Source organism: Hylobates moloch, unplaced genomic scaffold (genome assembly GCF_009828535.3).
Source record: "Hylobates moloch isolate HMO894 unplaced genomic scaffold, HMol_V3 SCAFFOLD_5, whole genome shotgun sequence".
NCBI lineage: Eukaryota > Metazoa > Chordata > Mammalia > Primates > Hylobatidae > Hylobates > Hylobates moloch.
Window position 1 is genome coordinate 38,362,166 of NW_026652280.1, and position 24,695 is coordinate 38,386,860.

Consider the following 24,695-nt stretch of genomic DNA (forward strand, 5'->3'; position numbering starts at 1 on the left):
AACTTCCTAGGGCTAAACATATAACCATTTTTCATATCTTGGCAATCTGTTCTATTAAATTTGCATATTCAAATATGCAGCATTTATGTCTGATCTCCAAAAGAAAACTCACTAAATTCCTGGTAGGATTATTGTCTCTCTTTGGCTAGGGACAGAGATTTGAATAACAGCTGAGAGAGAAAGCAGAAGTTAGGCAGTGCTTTCATAAATGAAATTAGCAAATTTCTACAATTTAAAGGTTCTATTTGTAATTCTAAAAACCTTTTCTCTTTCTCCTTGCTTAGCTTCAGGCGTGAATAAAAGTGTTGGGGGGAAATGTTTTCTTCCTCTTAATGGGTAAGAGATAACTAAATGCTGAATTTACAAAATACTTTGCTGGTTCTGGATTGTATGCATACACACAAGATGAAATATCATGGCTTGGACCTTAACTGAGTAATATCTGCAAAGTCACTTTGCTGTATATATAAAAAAATCTACATTGTTTAACTTGACAATCTTCTCAAATGATATCCACAAGTATTTAGCATTAAAAAGCTCAGTTTAGAATTTGAATTGCTAATGCTGACTTTTCAATTCAAGGTGCTACAATCTGAAACAGGCTTGAAAAGGAAAAACTAAAAAGAATAAGGGGAACAGTAGCTTTGGTTCCCACTTGGTTAAGTTGCTTGCAGGCAACCTAAGGGATCCTCACTCTGTGTGACTTCCAATTGCCTTCCATTCAACCATGCTCAGGGGTGGAACAGCCTAAAGAAAATATTAATGTTACTGTTATCTGAGCTGAAAACACACGCGCGCGCGCACACACACACACACACACACACACAATACTAAGCAAAATCTCAACAATCCTTTTAAAATACAGTTCTAAGAAAAGAGAAAAACAGAGGCATTTGAATCAACGCAACTCCATCTTAAATAGGAGCTTGGTAAAATGAGGCTGAGATCTACTGGGCTGCATTCCCAGAGGGTTAAGGCATTCTAAGTCACAGGATGAGACGGGAGGTTCGCACAAGATACAGGTCATAAAAACCTTGCTGATAAAACAGGTTGCAGTAATGAAGCCAGCTAAAACTCACCAAAACCAAGAAGGCCACAAGAGTGACCTCTGGTCATCCTCAGTGCTACACTCCCACCAGCACCATGACAGTTTACAAATGCCATAGCAACATCAGGAAGTTACCCTATATGAAAAATGGGGAACCAGCAGCCCTTGGGACTGCTCTATGGAGTAGCCATTCTTTTACATTCCTAATAAACTTGCTTTCACTTTACGAACTCACCCTAAATTCTTTCTTGTGCGAGATCCAAGAACCCTCTCTTGGGGTCTGGATCAGGAATCCTTTCCTGTAACAAAACCAGACAGCTTCGCAAATATATTCACTGTTATCACCAACTTTGATTCTCTTCTTCCCTTTCTTTCTTCCATACCCCACGTTAGAGGTAGTGGACTTATGCAGAGTTGTGTATAAAATCTTTTGAAAATTTTTTAGTGTTCTATTTTTATTTTCTATTTCTTTCTAGATTGACTTCCCTCTTTCTGTGGACATTCCTCTAATGTTTAAATATCTAGGATCTTCCATCCTAGATTTTTTTTTTTTTGAGAAAAAGTTCTTGCTTTAAGTTTATTGTCCATCTCTCTAAAAATAATCATGTCACTTTGAAGTTCACACACAAAACCACATTGTTGACAAGAAATACATGCTGGGTTCTGGACAGAAATATAGTTATAATTAAGTATTAAGCAGGCCCCTTCCTGGTTCCTAATGGTCACATAGCAGTAGATACTGATCGTTTGTATTTCCATTGTCTCTATAGATATGATTTCTGACATTAGGATTATAAAACTGTTTAAGAATTGTTTTGCATTCCCGATGTTCCTGTAGAAATAATCTCTGACACTGGAATTATAAGACTTTTATTCACAGATAACTTACGATTTTCTTCAGACCCCAAATTCAGCAACCAGTTTGAATACCCTCACAGAGGAAGAGGATCAGCATGAAAATACAGTTTTTTTTCATCTCCCTGTCCCATGACTTCATCCTGCACTCTTCAACCAATGACCTCCACACTTAGGCCAACTCCAAAACCATTAAAACCCTATCCCCAAATTCCTCTGGGAGATGGATTTGAGGTTTCCTCCCATCTCCTCCTTCAGTGACTCTATGATTAAACCTCTTTCTCTGCTGCAACCCCCATCTCTATGTATTAACTTAATGTGTGTATTGGGTAACAAACTTATTAGTTACATCATCACCAAATTGTTTATTGAAAATCACTCAGGAAACTCTGTACTTAATTGCAATGAAAACTAAAAATGTTTATCAGTGATTAGTCAGTCTTGAAAAATGATGGATAGCAAAATCCATATTTATTATACAGTAAGTACATTTCTCTATTATACAGTAGGGAAAACAGGCCAAATACAAACCTTACTTGTAATCCTTTATCTGAGTTAAAAGATTTTCAAAAAAAGTAAAATCACAACTGTAGTGGAGCAAAAAATGGCTTCCTTCCACCCTCCTTGGTTCCTTGGCTGGGTTATGAATTCAATCGTCATAAGACATATTAACAGGAAAAAAATTATACTTAATTATGTACCTATGCACACATAAAATTCTCACAAAATATGAGTTGAAGAGGGGTCAGATGATTGAAGCTTATGTAGCATCCTGAGCTACAGCAAACAGGAGGGGCTTGGAGCTTTTGAGGGTTGGTGGCCACATAAGTTATGGGAAGGTGAAGGGAGAAATTGTATGACGAATAACAGTTAACTTGTTATGCAGTTAAAGGCTCGCAGGTAATAAATGTTTTGGAGCAGCCTTCTTTTTGAGACAGACACTTTACCGATGTAGATGTTCTTTATGGAAGTAAATTTCTTTTACAAATGGCTTTTCAGAACTACTCCTATGTCTGCAGTTTCTTAGAATAACCAGCTCAAAATATGCCAAACAAGTATATTTTAGGGTGGCATATTCTGGTCTCCTAGTCATATTTCAGGGTGGTGTGTCCTGAGCACAACATGATTCTCATATAAACATAAAATGTCTATAAAATGTTTTAGTAAATTAATTGATGAAAGTACCAGTCATGGTGTTGTTGGGGTTCAGAAAAATATAAGAATCTTGAGAATATTCTGGGAAAAGTGTACCTTAAAAGTTAAAAAAAATGTGTAGTGTCTTAACACACAGTGAGTAAATCACTTCATTCAACTTTGTATCAATGTAAGGTGTTATAGTTTTTAAGACAGATTTAAAAGATTTTCTAATGTGTGTATACTGGAGTATGTTACTTTAGCAAGCTGACCACTTTTAATTAATATAAATTGGAAGTCATTAGAAGCTGCCTCAGAGCCAATAATTTTCTAAACTTCTCATGTTTCTCCCTGCCTCCAAGGGAAAAAGGGGGCTGTCTCTAGAATTTTATCTAACTGAGGAGACATCTTTCAAAGGAAATGGAATTGTCTTAAACCTCCTTCCTAGGAATCTTATTAAATTACCAGGAAAGAGGCTGAGGGCAGTAGCTCACACCTGTAATCCCAGCACTTCGGGAGGCTGAGGCCAGTGGATCATGAGGTCAGGAGATCAAGACCATCCTGGCCAACATGGTGAAACCCCGTCTCTACTGAAAATACAAAAAAATTAGCTGGGTGTGGTGGCACGTGCCTGTAATACCAGCTACTCGGGAGGCTGAGGCAGGAGAATTGCTTGAATCTGGGAGTCGGAGGTTTCGGTGAGTCGTGATCTCGCCACTGAACTCCCGCCTGGCAGCAGAGCAAGACTCCATCTCAAAAATTAAAATAAATAAATAAATAAATAAATTGCCAGGAAAGATTAACTACCAGAAAAGAGAGATTAAAGTTGTTGCCACACCCAGATAGACTTTTTATCTATTCTTCCGATGGCAGCTCAGAAAAATTACCTAAGAGAACTTACCTGAATAATAAGACAACTTTTGTTTGCAATGCAGTTTTATCCTTCATAGTCCCATAAATTTTTGGCCTCATTCAGTTTCTAAAGACACTCATTTACAAACTATTGTATGATCCTTGGACCCATGAAACTGTCCTAAAAATTATTTACTAGCCCTAAAATTGGCCTACCTACCCCCATCTTCCCCGCCTCTATGAAAAGGAGGCTATTTAAGCTTCAGCCATGTGGTCCTTCTTTGAGTCTAATATTTTGTATGGCTCCTGTGCCTATGCACATTAATAAATTTGTATGCCTTTTCTCCTGTTAATCTGTCTAATATCAGTTGATTTCAGCAGACTAAAACTTTCAAAGGGAAATTCTCTTTGCCCCTAAAGTGTTAAAACTGAGTTAAAGAAATATCTGAAGAATAATTATATAGAGATAATCAGGAATATTGAACAAATTTTTAAATAAATGTAAGACTGCTTATTATCTTTTTTGTTGGAAGTAACAAAGACTCCTTGACTAACCTTTAGATGGGGCCTTCTAATTTCTCTTCTCAACTAGGCTCTTAGTTGTTGGACATGTATCACCCAGTTTTAACAAGAATTCAAAGTCAGTTTAGAGAGAAACTCAGACTCTTGATATCTGATCATCCTAGCCAGCCTTCAATGAGAATCCTGTCAAATCTGTTTAGCCAGAATCCCACCTTACCTTTGATATTTCCTCTTAGTAATATTGTTATCCACTGACCTCTACCCTACTTCTTGGCTAAAAATCTTCACTTGTCCATGATGTATTAGCAATTGAGGCCAGTTCTGTGATGAAGTCTCTTTCTTCTATTGTGATTGTTCCTGAATAAAATATTTTGACCATTTTATTATCCAGACCAGGTTTTCTTTGACAAAATTGAAAATCAATTGTGTTTCCTTTGGAAAAAAATTATTTGCATTGCTATCAGTTCTGTACATTTTACAGAAATACAAGATTAGTCAAAGATGATGAAAGTGGCAGATCCCTATAGATACTGACAACCTTGAAAGGTTTGCTAGACTATTCCCCTCATTTCATTGAAAGGATATCCAGGAATTGTTATGTGTATTTCAAATTATTTCCCATTTTACTTTTATATCGGATATTGAAATATCTGCCATAGTGAAAGCTTGGTAGTCATCTCTCCTCCTCACTACCATATGGTAGCTATTTCTTTCAAAGGCTATGCTTCTCTTTTTCACCCTATTTGTTACTTTTAAAATTCATCTGAGAGACTGTAACACTTTACATTAAAACAAGGTTGAATCAAGTAAATTATTCACCTTATGTGAAGGCATTAGCACATTTTCTTATTCTTTTAGGCCCATTTTTCTGAGAATACTCTCAGGATTCTTACATTTTTTAGGCATTACTTCTTACCAAACAAATAAAAAAATCACAATTATTAATAAAAAATAATTACTATCTGTGGCAGGCAGGATAATAGCTCCCAAGACGTCCATTCTTAATCCCCCAAAACTGGAAATATGTCGGCTAAATGAGATTTATGATCACAGATGGAATTAAGGTTGCTAATCAGCTGACTTCAAAAATAGTAAGCTTATCCTGGACTATCCATGTGAATCCAATGCAATCACATGGGTTCTTAAAAGTGGAAGACAGAAGCAGAAAAAGTCAGTCAGTTTGAGATGTGACTATAAGACAATGGCCAGAGAGATTCAGTGTTACTAAATTTAAAGATGGAGGGAGAAGCCATGTCCAAAGGAATATGGGCAGCTATAGAAAAGGCAAGAGAAGAAATTATTCCCTAAAACTTTAGAATAAAATGTAGCCTTATTGACAACTTTTTTCCCAATGTGATCCACATAGGATATCAAAACTAAGATAACATATTTGAATTTTTAAGCTGCTAATATTTTGGAAATTTATTATATTGCTACAACCCGATGGATTTTTTTTTTTTTTTTTTTTTTTTGCCCACTGCATGAAAAAAGCCAATACACTGAAACAGCAGTGTTACAGTAGAGAAAGATATTGATTATTGCAAGGCAGCTAAACGAAAGGATGGGAAACATTTCTAAAAGCCACCTACATAAAAGCTCAGAGCCTGAGGGTTTTTTTGGTTTGTTTATTTATTTATTTATTTTTTTGAGATTGAGTCTTGCTCTGTCACCCAGGGTGGAGTGCAATGGTGAAATCTTGGCTCACTGCAACCTCCACCTCCTGAGTTCAAGCAATTCTCCTGCCTCAGCCTTCCGAGTAGTTGGGATTACAGGTGCCCATCACCACCCCTGGCTAATTTTTGTATTTTTAGTAGAGTTGGGGTTTTGCCATGTTGGTTAGGCTGGTCTTGAACTCCTGACCTCAGGTGATCCGCCCACCTTGGCTTCTCAAAGTGCTGGGATTACAGGAGTGAGCTGCTGCACTCGGGCTGCCTAAGGTTTATTTTAAGGATAATTTGATGGGCAGGGTGCTAGGGAATGGGTGCTACTGATTGGTTGGGGATGAAATCATAGAAGTTTCCAAACTGTCTTCATTCACTGAGCTAATTTCTGGGCTGAAGTCTCAGGGTCAGTAGTGAGCTTCTTGGTATGAGCCATAGGTTCTGCTGATATCAGCTAGTCCACCCAAATGCAATAGTCTGACAAATATCTCAAAGACCAATCTTAGGTTTTGACAATAATGATGACATCTATAGGAGCAATTGGGGAGTTTACAAATATTGACCTTTCGCTATAAGACTCTTAATAAGTAAGGGATTATAGAAAGGAAAGTTAGGAAACAGTGGCTGATTATTATTTAGCTATGCCTACACTTTAGCCAAATTCAGGTCCTTGCCATAATCCTAAACTTGTGGTCTTTCATTAGTTTCACAAAGGCAGTTTTGGTCCCAGAGCAAATAATACATTAGTTTGGGGAAGGGACTGTTATTATCTTAGTTTAAAAGTTAACAAAGGCAATTAGCTTGTGAGGTTAGAAGCAAGAAGGAGCCAGTTAGGTAAAATTTCTCTCACTGTTATAATTTTTTTTTTCTTTTTTGAGTCAGAGTCTCCCTCTGTCACCCAGGCTGGAGTGCAGTGGTGCATCTCAGCTCACTGAAGCATCTGCCACCTGAGTTCAAGTGATACTTGTGCCTCAGACTACTGGGTAGCTGGAATTACAGGCATATGCCACCATGCTTGGCTAATTTTTGTATTTTTTGGTACAGATGGGGTTTCACCATGTTGGCCACACTGGTCTCAAACTCTTGACCTCAAGTGATCTGCCTGCTTCAGCCTCTCAAAGTGCTGGGATTACAGGTTTGAGCCATCATGCTTGGCCCTCACGGTTATAATTTTTGCAAAGGCAGTTTCAATAGCAGTAACAGGAAAATAATATACTATTCCACAGTTAGAAAATAAAGCAATGGTAGCTACAGATGATACACCCTCAGAATAATGTATCTAGTTAAAAAAATGATAGTAACAGTTATTAAGGTCTGTTATGATCTGTGTTCTCCGACTTTACTATAAGTATAAAATGTGAGAAAGAATCCAATAACACTTGATGGCCACTCAGGAGTATTATGATGTTTGAAAAGGTAAAATTATGTTCTTTTAGGCAAAACAGAATGAGCACAGTGTCCAAGATATTATTTTACTCACTAATTAATATGGGAACAAGGAAGACTTTATATTCTGCTAGAATAACATCTGGTAATCCATGATATTTAGAGGCAAATTAGCAAATAAATGTTAGAATAATGTTGCTGAGTTAGATATAACCTGGTTAGTTTCCAATAAGCCATTAGTCATTTGGATCATCCCTTCTACCAAAATGAAATTAATGCATCTTTTTCATACAAAATTGCAATTTAACAAGTCACTTTACTAAATCTAGAATATTCATTAAAGACAAAATAATATGATAAACTATACTGTCCCCTTGACAGTCCTTTGGGGGTGCCTTTGCATCTTCATAAAAAAAATAACACAACAACTTTTGCTTTTTTCCAAGTTTAAGTTAATCATTTCTAACAGGGGCAATAAAACATATTGTCATTTGGAAAACATGGAATATCAGATAGCTATATTAAACTCAGGAATTAAAATAGAAAAAATAGAAACATAATAAATCAAAAAATATAGTAAATAGAAAAAAAAAGTAGTCCTTTATGTAGTCGCATAGCATAAGAAAAGGAAAAGATCTATTCTAAAAATGGAAAGAAAAGGTTAATGGCAAAAATATTTGTATTCTTAAAATAATATTTTATAATTTGTTCTGTGTTTTCAAACATACAAAAAAATGGAATCTTTGGACAATGGTATAGTTAAGATAAAAACACACAATATTCCCTTATCCATTTTTAATACATAGAGATATTGATAAAATATTTTAAATAGTTATAAAATATGCACAGTAAGTCTTGAAAGTAAAAATAGAAACAGCAGTGTCCCAAGGACAAAGAAGAATCCCATAGTGTTTAGTATAAATTGAAGTTAAACTGCCTACAGAGAAACTGAAAATAAATGTCAGCCTTTGGGACTAGGGATTGTATATTTTTGTGGGGATGATAGTCAATGACACAGAGATAATACATGGAAAAACTCTTTGCAAATTAATAAAGGAGCTGAAAATATACTTCCTCTCTGTAAATTAGAAACTCATGATTCCTGCTTATCAGCCCAGAGACACAGTTTGAATAAAAATGTACACACCATGCCATAGATGAAAACCAAATCAATAATTGAAAATTAGAATTCCAAGTCACAATTATATTTGTCTTGCAGGTGGGATGGCTGGTAGGGCTGAAACATAAACTGTAAACCTTAATACATTAATAAAAAAATACATGCTGAAATGGGTAAAACTTACAGTGTTCAGGCAGATGTAACTAAGAGGTAGTAGTCCTATAGGAATATAGAAATACCTCCTCAATCCAGAACAAACTTGGGTCTGTGGCCAATGATAATCTCTAATAGGACTAAGACTATAGAAAGAAACATAAAATTTGACAGACAGTAAAAGTCTATGAATAATGTAATGCCATTAAGAGTTTATTAAACAGATAAATTCCTGTGGGACTAGAGACAATAGATCAGTCTGAAAGGGACAATTATATACTTTTATTTAAAACATTCAAAGAAATAAAGTAGGAAAGGCAAACATAAAAATGTCAACAGATGTATAAAAATAATTACATCGGAATCTTGGAAATGAGATTGGACCAAATGGACTCAAATAGACATTTACAGAACTCTCCACTCCAAAACAACAATATACACTTTTCTCATCTGCACATGGCATATTCTCTAAAATCAACCACATATTTAGCCATAAAATAATCTTCAGCAAATTCAAAAAACTAAATTTGTACCAAACACACTCTTGGACCACAGCACAAGAAAACTGAAATCAGTACTAGGAAAATAACTCACAATTATATAATTGCATATAAATTAAACAACCTCCTCCTGAATGACTTCTGGGTAAACAATGAAATTAAGGCAGAAATCAGGAAACTCTTTTAAACTAATAAGAATAAAGATAGAACATATGAGAGTATCTGGGACAGAGTTAAAGCAGTATTATGAGGAAAATTTATAGCACTAATTACCCACATCAAAAAGTTAGAAGTATCTCAAATTAACAACCTAACATCACACCTACAGAAACTAGAGAAACAAGAATACACCAACCCCAAAGCTAGCGAAAGACAAAAAATAACCAAAATCAGGGCTGAACTGAAGGAAATTGAGACACAAAATAACATGCAAAATATCAATGAGTTTAGGAGTTGGTTTTTTGAAACAAGAAATAAGATTGATAGACCACTATCTATACTAATAAAAAAGAGAGAAGAATCAAATAAACACAATCTGAAATGATAAAGGGAACATTACTACAGATTTCATAGAAATACAAAAAATCTTCACAGACTACTAGGAACACTTTTATTTATATAAACTAGGAAATCTAGAAGAAATGGATAAATTCCTGGAAACATATAACCTTCCAAGATTGAACCAGGAAGACACTGAATCCTTTAACAGACCAATAACAAGCTCCAAAATTGAATCAATAATAAAATGTCTACCAACCAGAAAAAGCCCAGGAACAGATAGATTCACAGTGGAATTCTGCCAGATGCATAAAGAAGAGCTGGTACCATTCTTACTGAAACTATTCCAGAAAAAAAATGCAGGTGGAGGAAGTCTTCCAACTCCTTCTATGAGGCTAGCATCATCCTGATATCAAACCTGGCAGAGACAAAACAACAAAAGAAAACTTCAGGCCAATATCCTTGATGAACAGGTATACAAAAATCCTCAGCAAAATACTAGCAAACTGAATTCAGCAGCACATCAAAAAGCTAATCTACCACAATCAAGCAGGTTTTATTCCTGGAATGTAAGTTTGGTTCAACATGTACAAATCAATAAATGCTATTCACCATATAAACATAACTAAAAACAAAAATCACATGATCATATCAATAGATAAAGAAAAGGCTTTCAATAAAATTAAACATCTTTCATGTTAAAAACCCTCGACAAACTAGGCATTGAAAAAGCATACTTCAAAATAATAAGAGTCATCTGTGACAAACCCACACCAACATCATACTGCATGGGGAAAAGCTGGAAGCATTCCTTTTGAGAAGTGAAACAAAGCAAGGATGCCCACTCTTACCACTTCCATTCAACATACTAATGGAAGTCCTAGCCAGAGCAATCAGACAAGAGAAAGAAATGAAAGGCATCCAAATACAAAGAGAGGAAGTCAAACCATCTCCGTTTGCAGATGATGTGATTCTATAGCAAGAAAACCCCATAGTCTCTGCCCCAAAGGCTCCTGATCTGATAAATAACTTAAGCGATGTTTTAGAATACAAAATCAATGTTCAATAATTAGTAGCATTTCTATAAACCAACAACACCCAAGCTGAGAGCCAAATCATAAACATAATCTCATTCACAATAGCCACAAAAAGAATAAAATACTTCCTAACCAGGGAGGTGAAAGATCTCTAAAATGAGAATTAGACAACTCCACTCAAAAAAATCAGAGATGACACGAACAAGTGAGAAAACATTCTGTGCTCATTCATAGAAAGAATCAATATTGTTAAAATGTCCATACTACCCCAAGCAATTTACAGATTTAATGTAATTCCTATTTCCTTATCGCCACACTTTTTCCTCTTCCAGAAGATAGTTTATTTAATGAGACTATTTTGAAACATTCTCTATTTACTTTGAAGCACTGCTTTTTAACCTGTAAAAATGTAGTTATACACTGAAAGGAATTTGCAAAGAAATGGGTAGGGAGGTCCTGTGGACCCTTTCCCTTAGCCTCTTTCAGTATTAACATCTTACAGCAAAATACCTAAATCATGAAATTAGCACTGGTATAATTCACAGTACTTATTTATATTTTACCAGTTGCATGTTATTTTTTTTTGTATGTGTGTGTGTGTGTGCATGTGGCACCCATGTAGCAACCACTTTCCTTCTTCCCCTATCCCTTGACAGCCCTTAATTTATTCTCTATAATTATTTCATGAATGTTATATGAATAGAGTCAAACACTCAAAACCTTTGAAACTGGCTTTTTTTTTCCCTACTCAACCTAACTTCCTTGAGGCTCATTCAAGTTGTCGCATATATTTTTAATTTGCTCCTTTTCATTGCTGAGTAGTATTCCAGGGTGTGAATTACTGCAGTTTGTTTAGAAACACGTGTCTTTTTAAATTATCATCATTCCTCCACATAACTTTTACTTAGGGCAGTGCTTTAAGTCCAAAACCATTAAGCATGGAAGAAGTATTGGAAGATAAGAAAGAATTACTTGCCTACCATGCTTTGGTGTGACCCTAGAGTAGCTATTGTCTACAAAGTTTCAAATTATATAATTTTCCATCCTATATTTTAGAAAAGTGTGTTAATTTTAGAGCTGTGTATTTCAGAATATCTGATTTGATGTTGTTTGAATGTAACAATATCAAATTTATTGCTTTCTTCCTAGTTTATCAGCTAAATCCATTTGCTTGAATGACCAATCTAATTAAGGCCAGACAGTAAATATGATCTTTGCAGGTCATATGGTCTCTGTCATAACTACTCAACTAATCATTGTAGTGGGAAAGCAGTTATAGACAATAACAAACAAATGTTCATTACCAGATTTGGCCTATGGGCCAAATAGTTATATATGGTTTGCTGACCCTGATATTAGACTATTGCATTATGCACTGTTAACTGCAATGGAAAATAAAAAGTTATCTCACATAGTTTCCATATATTCTGACCTCCAGTCTAATGTCATAAATACAGAAATGTTTATGGAGTGAATAGGTATTGACTGTGCTATTTGAGATATTATGTAAAATCTCATATCTTATTACCGTATTTACAATTTGTTTTTTATTTTTGCCTTTCATTATCTTATTATTTAATTGGGCTGAAAAGCTATGACTCAATTAAAGAACAGTAAAAGGTCAAATGATAATGCAGATAACAAGGTTTATAAATATCCAAGGCAAGGAGAGGTCAGCTACAGCGAATAGACCAAGGAACACTGAAATGAGAACCATAGCTTTGAGCTGGTCCATGAAGGATAAATAACACCCGGAGTGGAAGAAAATATATAGCAGGCATTCTAGAAGGACTCTGGGTATAGCTGAGTATAAATATTGAAACAGTGCCCTGCACAAAGTTAGTGAACAAAATTGTGTGTTTTTGTTGTTTTAGTATTAATAACATGAATATAATAATTATGGAAGAGTGCCATCCAGTGCACCTAGAGTTGTGTGTATCACAGAATAGTTGCTACTCCTATAGAATATAAACCCATGCATTTGATTCTCATTTCTGGTTCCCAAAAGGTCTGCTGTTTATTGGTGGTCATGGCTCACACTGGACACCAAGTTTCTACAATTTATAATATCCTGTTTAACATAAGATCCTGAGAAGAAATCAGTGTAATTTTATTTGATTTAGTATTTAAACCTCATTATTAGTGATTTAATGAATTTATTGTGAGCTTACCATCCAAATACCTGACCACAAAAATCACATTCTTTCAATTTATCTATTTATATTTTATGCTTTATATTATCACCAATTCATAATCCCCATAGGTTTTTGTTGATTTTTTGCTCACCTTGCTTACTATCTCCAGGAGAAAAAGCAGCTTACTGCCTAACAGAAGAAGCCTGGACTAGAGACACAGGGAAATAATGATGGAACATTTTTCCTTTTGGTTTACTGCCCTTAATTCCTGGTGCTTTGTTAGAGCTTGAAGAAAATAAGATCTTTCTCTTGTTCCAAGTATTCAGAGCCTGTATTAGTCCCTATAATTAGAACTATGCCTCTGTGTCTGTGATGGGAGGGCAGTAAGGAACATAAAATTCTTCAGTGTGGCCCTTTACGTTTCATCCTAGACATAGAAATAAAACGGCTCAGTACTTTTTTTTTCATAGTTCTGTGTTTGTCTCAAAACATTACTCTTCTCAGTATACAGTCATCCCTCCATATTTATAGGTTTCATATCCATGGATTCAATCAACTGCAAATCAGAAATATTAGGGAATAAAAACAAGAAAAAATAACAATATAACATAAAAATAATGCAAATAAAACCCCACAAAGTATAACAATGATTTACAAAGCATTTACACTGTATTAAGTACTATGTTATTAGTTTGTTCTCGCATTGTTATAAAGAAATACCTGAAATTGGGTAATTTATAAAGAAAAGAAATTTAATTGGCCCACATTTCTGCAAGTTGTACTGGAAGCATGGCAGTATCTGCTTCTGAGGAGGCCTCAGGGAGCGTTGACTCATGGTGGAAGGCAAAGTGGGAACAGACGTCTTACATGGCAAGAGCAGACCAAGAGAGAGAGTGGGGAGGTGCCATATCCTTAAACAACCAGATCTCCTGAGAGAGAACTCACTATCGCAATGACAGCTCCAACCATGAGAAACTGCCCCCATGATCCAATCACCTCCCACCAGGCCCCACCTTCAACATTAGAGATTATAATTCCACATGAGATTTTGACGGAGACTACCATATCAATTATCCAGAGATAATTTAGAGTATACGGGAGAATGTGCACAGATTATATGCAAATATTTTGTCATTTTTTATAAGGAACTTCTGTATCTGTGGATTTTGGCATCCACGGGGTTCCTGGACCCAATCCAGCAATGATACTGAGGGACAACTGTATACCTATATCACCTCCTCTTCTTTCCCTATTTCGTCTCCTTTGTGCTATCACCACCACCGCTATAGAGGATGATTATGATTAGGGACCTAGGGATAAAAGATGCTGTAAGACTTGGTTTATTCCTCCCCTTAAGAACTATTCAGCCCTGGTGAGAGACAGAACTTAGATAAAGAAAGATCTATTACAAAACAAGGTGACTAAGCTAGGTCAAATGCGTATTACAATCAATATGTCAAAAGGCAAATGCCTGACTGCATGCTATAACTGTTGGGATAATTTTATACTCTTTTTTGACTCTCTGCCATTCCTTGGCCTAGAATATATTTTCTTTTTATACTGTTAGTTTGATCTTCCTCCAAGAAGACTTTCCTTCTTTCTATCTCTCTTCCCATCTATGCTAGGTACTACTCTTATAGTACAATGGAAAGACCTCCATTAAAATACTTACTATTCCCTAATGTTTATTTATTTGTCTTCCTGAATAAACAATAATATTTTTGAAAGCAGAAATGGCAATCTATGTCTCATTCTATCCTCAGCACAGTGCTTCAGACAGGAAGCTACTCAATAAAGAGTGATCAAATAAATGAATGCCTTTGGATGAAGGAGAAATTTTTTTTGAAGTGTGGCTTCATAAAGAAAGATGAACAATGAATATTTATCAGGACACTTATACAGAGAAAAGAGGGCAGTTATACCTACTCGACAAAGAGAACTGACTACATAAGTGGGTAAAAGTAACACAAAGTAGTGAGTAAGAGCTTTGACTCTCAGATCACTTAGACTTGAGTTCAAATTACAGTTGACAATTATCAGGTATATGTAATCCTTTTAGAGGTAACTCAAAGCTCTGAGCCTCGTAATCTCTATACTGAGAATAAAAATGATATCAAACCCACGCTAAATATTAAAAATGCTTTTAAAGTGCTAAGTAAAGTATATGATGGAAAAAAAAATTTAACCTCTGTGAGTAAATAAAAAGTTGTTGTAAGTCACATAGGCCATATACCATTGTCATGATTGCATCCATATTGGGTTGCACACCCCTATCCCTTACATGATGCCTCCAGCTAAGGACTTCAGAAGGGCCTTTTCAGATTCCTTTAGGAATTACAATGGATTCTTAGCACTTCTAAAATATCTGTACCACCACACCAAGAAGCCCCATTTGAAGTACAGATTTCTGGAGCACACAGGTCATAGCTAGAGCTCCAAGTGATACCAGGACAACAGCATTGCCCTTTATAGTGATGAGGAAACAAAGCTTGAATATCTTATACTTAAGTTTCCACCAGTTTCAAAGAGCAAAGCCAAATGGTGAGAGACTTGGAGGGTGACTGGTCTAAGCAAGAAGGATGAGAGATAGGAGCCAAAATGCAATGTGATCATGCTGATCGGTTCCTTCAGTGCTAGGAGGGGAATGGTGATGGGTGTCAGGAAACAGGAGATATTGCTCATTTTCTGCATATGAAAGAATGGGAGCCTTAGCCTCCAAACACCCGTGCTTTCCCAGCTTGCCGTCAAAACTGGTACTGGATGAAAATCCCATTGTACACTAGGTTCGAGGGAAAAGTGGATTCAGCCAAGATTTCAGGCTTCCACACACGGCAAACTTTTGGCTTTCCTTCGCTTTTGAAAAGAGTATTGAAATATGGAGCAGATAAGTCCAAAATGCATCTATCCACCCTCAAAATTATTCAAAATATAAAATTGTTACAATGAAAGTCAGGAATTAGAATTTAGAGAGTAAAGTGACTCCTTGATCTGTGTAAAGGCAGCAGGAATGAAGCTGCATGATTTGCTGAGAAAGCATCCTGCTCTCAGCAAAACCCAAAAGCAATGTTCTATGTTTCCTTGGCCCAGGCATCAACAGACATACGTGGGTCCTCATCAATGCACACAGAACTATGCCCTTTTAAAGTGAGTTTCAGAGGTGAGTGCTGCAGAAGCTCAGCTCACGGCAAGATGGATGAATTCTGAGCAGCAATAATGGAATTAGACCCCAAGGGATGGTGCAGGTGAAAGTAGAGGGAGAAGAACTCCATAAGCACAGGAGAACTTGTGAGAAAGCTGAGATAGAAACAAATACACTATTTGTTTCCAGGATTGACTAAAAGCTGGAGAAGCTCACTGGGAACCTTTGGAATCCTGTTTGCTGCCCCTGGGCACTTACCTGATTCATCTCTACCCTGAGATTACATCTATTTCTTATAGGAACCAATAATTTTATTTGGATCACAACTCGCCCCCCCAACCCCGACTTTGTCCTTTTGGATTAGTTTTTGACACTCATTCTCGTTTTCTTCTTCTTCTTCAGTCAATATGAAATAGTGAGAGATCTGGAATATGGAACCTGAGACCCCTGGTTTGAATATTGACTATGACTTATGTGCTGAATTCTCTGAACTTCAGTTTATCTGTAAACTTAAACATACGTGTTCTTAAAACATATAAGAATAATACATTCAAATATGTGTCAACTAGATTCAACTCTGTCATTTAAAACCCAAAGACACTTAAGCAGGTTAATTTTCTCTGTTTAAATTTCCCCATCTATAATTTTGAAATGATAATATTTTCCAGTTTGTCTCCAATATTGGTTAAGATGACTAAATAAAATGATAAAAATAAAAGTGCTTTGAAACCTATAACATATACAAATTTATGCATCTACTTAACACATTGACTTATATCAGTTTTCAGCCTCCATATCTTCAATTGTTTCATTCCTTCCTTGAAAGAATGGGTATTCCCAATACCCATTCCCCTCTTATCCACATGTCAAATCACAGCTCAATGTACACCTCTTCCTTGATGTCTCCCTGAGCAGATCAGAGCCCAGTCATATGTTACAGATGGATTCTTATGAAAGACCATGTTATCTTATCAGTTAATTCCAGATGATTTTGGTTGTTTTGTTGTTGTTATTTTAAATAATGCTTTACCTCCCTTCTTAGGAAAGCTGCTCTTTCTCTCCTTACATGCACCTGAGCATGAAGTTCACTGGCCCCTTGATCTAGTGACCATGTGGTCTGGGTAGTAGCTAAAGGAATGCCCTGAACTGGAAAGGATATTCTCTGTGAGGTCCAAGAGGGGACATTCAGTCATTAGGATATGGTTTTCCTGCTGATTACATGCAGTCATGCTTGCCAGTTACTTCTTTGCACAGCCAGAGGAGTCCATACTGACTTAAGACAGAGTCTCTGGAGATTTAGATTATTTTAAAACATCCACATCTTTTATGCTTTTTTACTTTGTCTTTTCTACAAATACCTTGATGTTGATGAAAGTCCACTCGAGTTTGCCAACTTTTCTGATTATTGTTGCATTTTGTTTTTCCCAGTAATAGACTACATGCCCACACTTGCTTGCTACTTATAGGAGGGGTGACTTACAGGGTGTACACAGATCATATAGTGGTTGAAAGTGGTCATTTTGATTTGCAGAATTGCATTCAGATGGAAAAATAAAACTGGACTTGGATAAATACTTCCCTTGGAGATGTCCGCTTTAGGAATAAAGAGTCCTGTGTTGTCCAGCGATCAGATATCTGACCTTTGATCATTTCTCACGTGACTGTCTAAAGAACTCATGACAAATTATTTGGAGACTTGGTAGCAGTGGTGGAGTTTGAGTGTCCAGGGAGTGCAACGCATTGACTAGCTGACCCAGAACATCACCTTGATTACAGCTGACATAAATTGTCTTTTAATTGCATGGAATTCTTTTCAGGTAAAGAAATAAATTCTCTTTTTTTTTCAAGACCGATAAGTTAGTCTACACTGGAAGTTGTGCCCCAGATTCATGAGCTGGAAGAGTACCCTGTTGTCATCTGGGAATGTGTCTGTTAGAGGAAAATTAAGCACCCAAGTTAGTGCCCAAATTACTTCTCAGCAGCTGCTCCTACACTGTGCACTCAAGGTGGGGTGGCCCAAAGGCCCAGCAGACCTGGGATTTCAGTCCTGGTGTACATCTTAAAACTGCCTTCTTTTACTCTCAGAAGTGCCCTGGTTCAGGGAATAAATTATGGAGTCATCCCTACACTAGGTGCTTATCCAGATAGCAAAGGAAACTTTCCATGCCTAAACAGCAGTCTCTTTACCTGGTTTCTTTAGGTATGTCCATACATCATCAGCCTGGACTTGACTTATTTCCCTCAGTGACAAAATTTGGTCTCAATGGCCAAAAGTAACTCCTTTTGTTCAGAACACATAATTAGCCTTAGAAATGTGTACAAATTATTTTAAAATGGATTTGTAAATATGGAAACAGAGCAGGAGATTTCATGCAAATGTGGTGAGACGTAAACCATTAGTGGGGTCAGATGAAGAGTATATAAGTATTCATTATATTGGCCTTTTAACTTTCTGCAGTATTGAAATTCTTCATAATAAAAGAAGTAGGGGCAGTCTCCTTGAGATCAGAACAGCCTACTCTGGCCAATAGGCACCAGGGCTTTCCTTAAGTAGCTGATAAATGATGCACTTCACCTCTAGATCATATACAGGGATATGAGTATAATAATATTTATATGGATTGATAGCAGGGACCACATCTCTTGTCTGTTGTTGATCTCTTACAGTTTTGATTGCAGAGTTCATGACATGTATTTTGAAATGACAATAAAATTGATTTCTGATGAAAAGCATTTCTGAAAAATTCAACAATGTGTGTGTGATCAGTTCTGCTAACATAACCATATTTAAATATGTATTAGTATTGTTTTAATTTCCCAAATTCTAACTCCCAACTTCCTTAATTTCTATAGCTAGTTTTTTACTTACGAAACATTATAGTGTAAAAGTAAAACAATAAAACTTGTGTTTCAAGGGAAGTGGGGGATCTTCTCATAATGCTGTATTGCAAGCTGTTATCCTTATAATGAAAGAGGCAAATAAATTAGTTTTATTCAACTCAAAGAACTTAAATTAGTATTGAAGAGAGTTGAATGTGAGGAACTGAGGCAATGGGTTTGAATATAAATTAAAATTTACTAACACTGTGAAAGAAATGATGTTGGCAATCTTCCAAAATATTTGTTCATAGCAGGTATGATATTAATGAATACATAAATTTATCTACACTTTACAGTTAGCATTTTATGAAGTGTTACTTGAAGTAATTATCAGTTCAGCACCATACTCCAGCTAATAATATTTAATAACAATAATAATGCTTTGTTCTTTTGTCAAAGATTACAATGGGTTATCAAGCAATTCATTATCCTATAACATCTTAGCTGTGTGGAAATATCTTCATGATTCAATTCTGCATATGAAGAAACTGAAGCCCAAAGGTATAAGGAAAAACATTCTTAAAAGTCATTAAAATCCCAAGGACAAATAAAATTTTGAGGAAAAACAAGGTTTCCTTAGGTACAGAGCAGTTGATTTTTGGAGCTCTGGATGAGCCACAATGCTCATTCTCATTGCTGTTTGGAAAACTTCACTGAATTTATTTTATTGTAAACTAGATCTATTCCAATTACAGTTGGGAGAGATGAAAAAAGGACAAAAAGACTTCAATAATTTGTACATTGAACATTGAATACACATATTTACTTCTCTATTACTATCTCAGAAACGCAGTGTTTTTTCTTTGACCTCATGATTTTCCTACCTTTGAAGCAAAGATTTGTCCATGAAGATTGTGTGAATGAAACATTTACTTCTGTCTTGTTCTGTGTGTGTGTGTGTGTTTAAACACTTATATGGTGGAATAATTGACATACAATGGACTGCACATATTTAAAATGTACAAGTTAAGTTCTTATGTATGTATACACCTGTGAGACTATCAACACATTAAGATAGCAAATATATCAATCACGCCTGAAAGTTTCATTTTTATTTTATTTTATTTTTAGTTTTGGAGATGGAGCTTCACTCTGTTGCCCAGGCTGGAGTGCAGTGGCACAATTTTGGCTTACTGCAACTCTCCCTCTCATGTTTAAGAGATTCTCCTGCCTCAACCTCTCCAGTAGCTAGGACTACAGGTGCCCGCTAGCACGCCTGTCTAATTTTTGAAATTTTAGGAGAGATGGAGTTTTATCCTGTTGGCCAGGCTGGTCTCAAATTCCTGACCTCAAGTGATCCTCCCTCCTTGGCCTTCCAAAGTGCTGGGATTACAGGTGTGAGCCACTGCACCTATCCACTCCCAAAAGTTTCCTTATGACACTTCATAGTCCCTCCCTCCCACCTCTTCCTAACTCTCCACCCCTAGACAACAACTGGTCTGCGTTACATAAATTAGTTTTCATTTTCTAATGTTTTTATAAAATGGAATCTTGCAATCTGTATTTTTTGTTATTTTTGGGTTTCTGTCACTTAGCCTCACTGTTTAAGATTCACCCGTGTCTATAGATGTCTTAAGACTTCATGGGAGGCCGAGGCGGGCGGATCACAAGGTCAGGAGATCGAGACCATCCTGGCTAACACAGTGAAACCCTGTCTCTACTAAAAATACAAAAAAATTAGACGGGCGTGGTGGCGGGCGCCTGTAGTCCCAGCTCCTCAGGAGGCTGAGGCAGGAGAATGGCGTGAACCCGAGAGGCGGAGCTTGCAGTGAGCCGAGATCGCCCCACTGCACTCCAGCCTGGGCTACAGAGCGAGACTCCGTCTCAAAAAAAAAAAAAAAAGACTTCATACCTTTTGTTTCTGAATAGCATTTTAGCATATAGATATAGTACAATTTTATTGTCCATTTACCTATGTATGACGTTTGGGTTGATTTCCTTGAGGCTATTACAAATAAAGCTACTATGAAATTTCATGTTCAGGTCTTTCTATAAACATAGGCTTTCATTTCTGTTTAGTAAATACTTAGGAGTCAGATAACTGAGTTATGCGCTAAGTGTTTTTACAAAACTGCAGAACTGTTTTTCAAAGTAGTTACAACAGTTTACATAACCCCCAGAAGTTTATGAAGGTTCCACTTGATTTAAATCCTTGCAGTACTTGATGTCATCAGTAGTGTCAATTTAAGACCTTTTAATGTGTGAGGCAGTGTCTAATTGTGGTTTCATTTACATTTCCCTAATGAATAATGATATTGAACATGTGTTATGTGCTTATTTGTCATCTCTGTATTTATTTGATAAGTTTCTGTTAAAATCTGTTGCTAAATTTTTTTTTATTATTGAATTTAGAAAATTATATATTCGGGATACAAGTTGTTTATCAAAAATGTTATGTGCAAATATTCCCTAATGTCTTGGATTTTTATTTTTTTAACATTGTCTTTCAAGGAACAGAAGATCTTAATATTAGTGAAGTCTAATTTATAATTTTTTAAAGTAAGTCAGACTTTGGTTTTGTTATCTAAGAACTCTTTGCTTAAACCACAGTCACAAAAATTTTCCTCCTATGTGTTCAACTAAAACTTTTATAGTTTTAGCTTATGTTTAGGCCTATGAGTTAATTTTTTTAAAAAATGTGGCAACAGGTATGGGTAAAAATTTATATTTTTATGTACAGGTATTAAATTGATCTAACAACTTTTTAAAGACACTATAATTTCTCCACTGGATTGCCTTTGCATCTTTGTAACAAATCAATTGTAGCCATATATGATTGTATTTTTACAGTCTTTATCATTTTCTCTTTTCTTTTTATTTTGTGACAGGATCTCACTCTGTCACCCAGGCTGGAGTGCTGTGTCATGAATATGGCTCACTGTAGCCTGGACATCCCGGGCTCAAGCAATTCTCCTGCCTCAGTCTCCTGCGTAGCCGAGACAACAGGCATGCACCATCATGCCTGGATAATTTTTAAATATTTTGTAGAGATGGAGTCTCACTTTGTTTCCTAGGCTGATCTCAAACTCCTGGCCTCAAGTGATCCTCCCATCTCAGCCTCCAAAGTGCTCACAGGTGTCAGCCACTGCTCGCAGCCTATCGTTTTCTAATGATTTATTTTTCATTTCTTGCCAACAATTCGTGGTCTTAAATGCTGTAACTTCATATTGAGTCTTGAAGTCAAATGTATAAATCTTCCAATTTTGTTATTCTAAGTTGTGTTGATTATTCTAGATTTGTTTCATTTTTATATCAAGTTTAGAATCAACCTTTTAGTATCTAAAAATGAAGCCTGCTAGGATTTTGTTTGAGATTGGATTCAATCTACAAAAATATAATTAAAGGACAATGAGCTAATATTGAATGTTTCAATTCATGAAAATTGTATATATTTCTCCATTTATTTAGGTATTCTTTAATTTGTTTTAGTACTATATTAGAGTTATTAGTTTATATGCTTGCACATATTTTTTTTCTTGGTCTTCATGGAGACAGTCAAACATGGCCAATGCTGACTATATTGCAAGTTGTCATAGCAGGGTACTGGGAAAAGTTTTTAATTAGCAGTAATCGCACCTCAGGTAAACCTCATTGGCTACAATACTGCCACTGCACAAAGCTGAGCACATCTTTTGTCAGATTTTCTTCTATGTTTACACATTGTGTATGCTATTGTTAACACAATTTTTGTAAATTTTTCTATTTCAAATTGCTCATTGCTGTCATACAGAAATATAATTGATTTTTTATTACTATTCTTTTATTCTAAAAAGTTGACAAAATTACATATTAGTGATAGTACTTTTTAAAAATTAGATTCTGTGTGATTTTCCACACAGGCAATTATGTCAACAGCAAATAAAGACAATTTTATTTCTTCATTTTCTGTTTGGATAATGTATGTTCCATTTTTCTGGCTTTGTTAGGCTTATAACAAACTCCACAAAAATTTTGAATAAACATAGGGAGAATAGACATCCTGGTTTTGTTCCTGATCTCAATGAGAAAGAATTCAGTCTTCCTCCAGTAAATAGAATGCCAACTATAGGTTTTCCAAAGGTCTGTTGTATCAGCTGGAAGTTCCATTATTTTCCCAGTCTGTTGCAAGTTTAAGTCATGAATGGGTATTTGATTTTGTCAGCTTTCATTTATGTGTGTCTGTTACAGATGACACACATTTTTTCTTTATTCTATTAATATAGTGTATTACATTAATTGATTTTTGGATGTTAAACTAACTGTCCATTCCAGGAATAATCTAACTAGTTCATGGTATAAATCCTTTTTGCATATTGCTGAATTTAGTTTGCTAATTTGTGTTGAGAGTGTTTCATCTCTAAATTGGTCTTTCATTTTATTTATTTATTTATTTATTATTTATTTATTTATTTATTTATTGATGTCTCTGGCTTACATTTCAGGTAATGCTAGCTTCATAGAGTGAGATAGGACTTACTTCCTCTACAGATTTTCTGAGTTTGTTAAATTTTCTCATGAAGTCATATAAGCCTGAGCTTTTTGTGGTGGGAAAATCTTTTTTTTTTTTGAGACGGAGTTTTTTGCTCTTGTCACCCGGGCTGGAGTGAAATGGTGTGATTTCAGCTCACTGCAACCTCTGCCTCCTGCCAATTCTCCTCCCTCAGCCTCCCAAGTAGCTGGGACTACAGGCACCTGCCACCACGCCTGGCTAATTTTTATATTTTTAGTAGAGGCAGGGTTTCCCCACGTTGGCCAGGCTGGTGTCCAACTCCTGACCTCAGGTGATTCACCTGTCTCGGCCTCTCAAAGTGCTGGGATTACAGGCGTGAGCCACCGCACCCGGCCTGTGGTGGGAAAATCTTAATTACTATTTTGTTATTTTGGTTTTAGTTCTGTTTAGAATTTCTAATTCTTCTGGAGCCAATTTTAGTAATTTTACAATTTGTTTTTATTTTTCTCATTTAAGAAATGTTCTATTTCCCTTTTACTGCCTTCTTTTTGTTAAATATTGTTTAATGTATTACGTTAAATCTTTTTTTTTTTGAGACGGAGTCTCGCTCTGTCACCCAGGCTGGAGTGCAGTGGCACGATCTCGGCTCACTGCAAGCTCCACCTCCTGGGTTCACACCATTCTCCTGCCTCAGTCTCCTGAGTAGCTGGGACTACAGGTGCCCCACACCGGGCCCGGCTAATTTTTTTTTTTGTATTTTTAGTAGAGACGGGGTTTCTCCATTTTAGCCAGGATGGTCTCGATCTCCTGACCTCGTGATCTGCCCGCCTCTGCCTCCCAAAGGCCTGGGATTATAGGTGTGAGCCACCGTACCCAGCCATCTTCTGTTGATTTTTAAATTATTGTTTTGAGTTATTTTTTTCTAGTGGTTGCTTTTGGAATTAAAATATAAAATTTTGTGTACATTATCTTGATTGTTTTCATAAAGTTGTTCATCATATTCCTTCAAAACACTTTTAAATTTTGGAGATTTTGGAAGTGATGTTACCTACTTCCTTTTCTGATTTTGATTTCCTCTCTTACTTTCTTGTTTAATTTAGCTACATATTTATCAACTTTGTTGACTTTTTTTTAGAGTGAACTTTGGTTTCATTTATTTTTATTTTCACTATTTATTTAGTTATTTATTTTTGAAACAGGGTCTCACTCTCACCTAGGCTGGAGTGCAGTGGTACAAACAAGGCTCACTGCAATGTTGACCTTCTGGGCTCAAGTGATCCTCCCACCTCAGCCTCCCAAGTAGCTGGAACTACTGACACTCACCACCATCCCTGGCTAATTTTTTT

General features: G+C 36.0%; 1 non-coding gene across 1 annotated transcript; it reads right to left on the bottom strand.

Annotated features, from left to right (window-relative positions):
* Positions 1-22,400: 22,400 nt before the first annotated feature.
* Positions 22,401-22,541, bottom strand: LOC116469932 (U4 spliceosomal RNA). Its single transcript, XR_004248387.1, has one exon. It is a non-coding gene; the product is annotated as a U4 spliceosomal RNA (small nuclear RNA).
* Between the last annotated feature and the right edge of the window lie 2,154 nt (positions 22,542-24,695).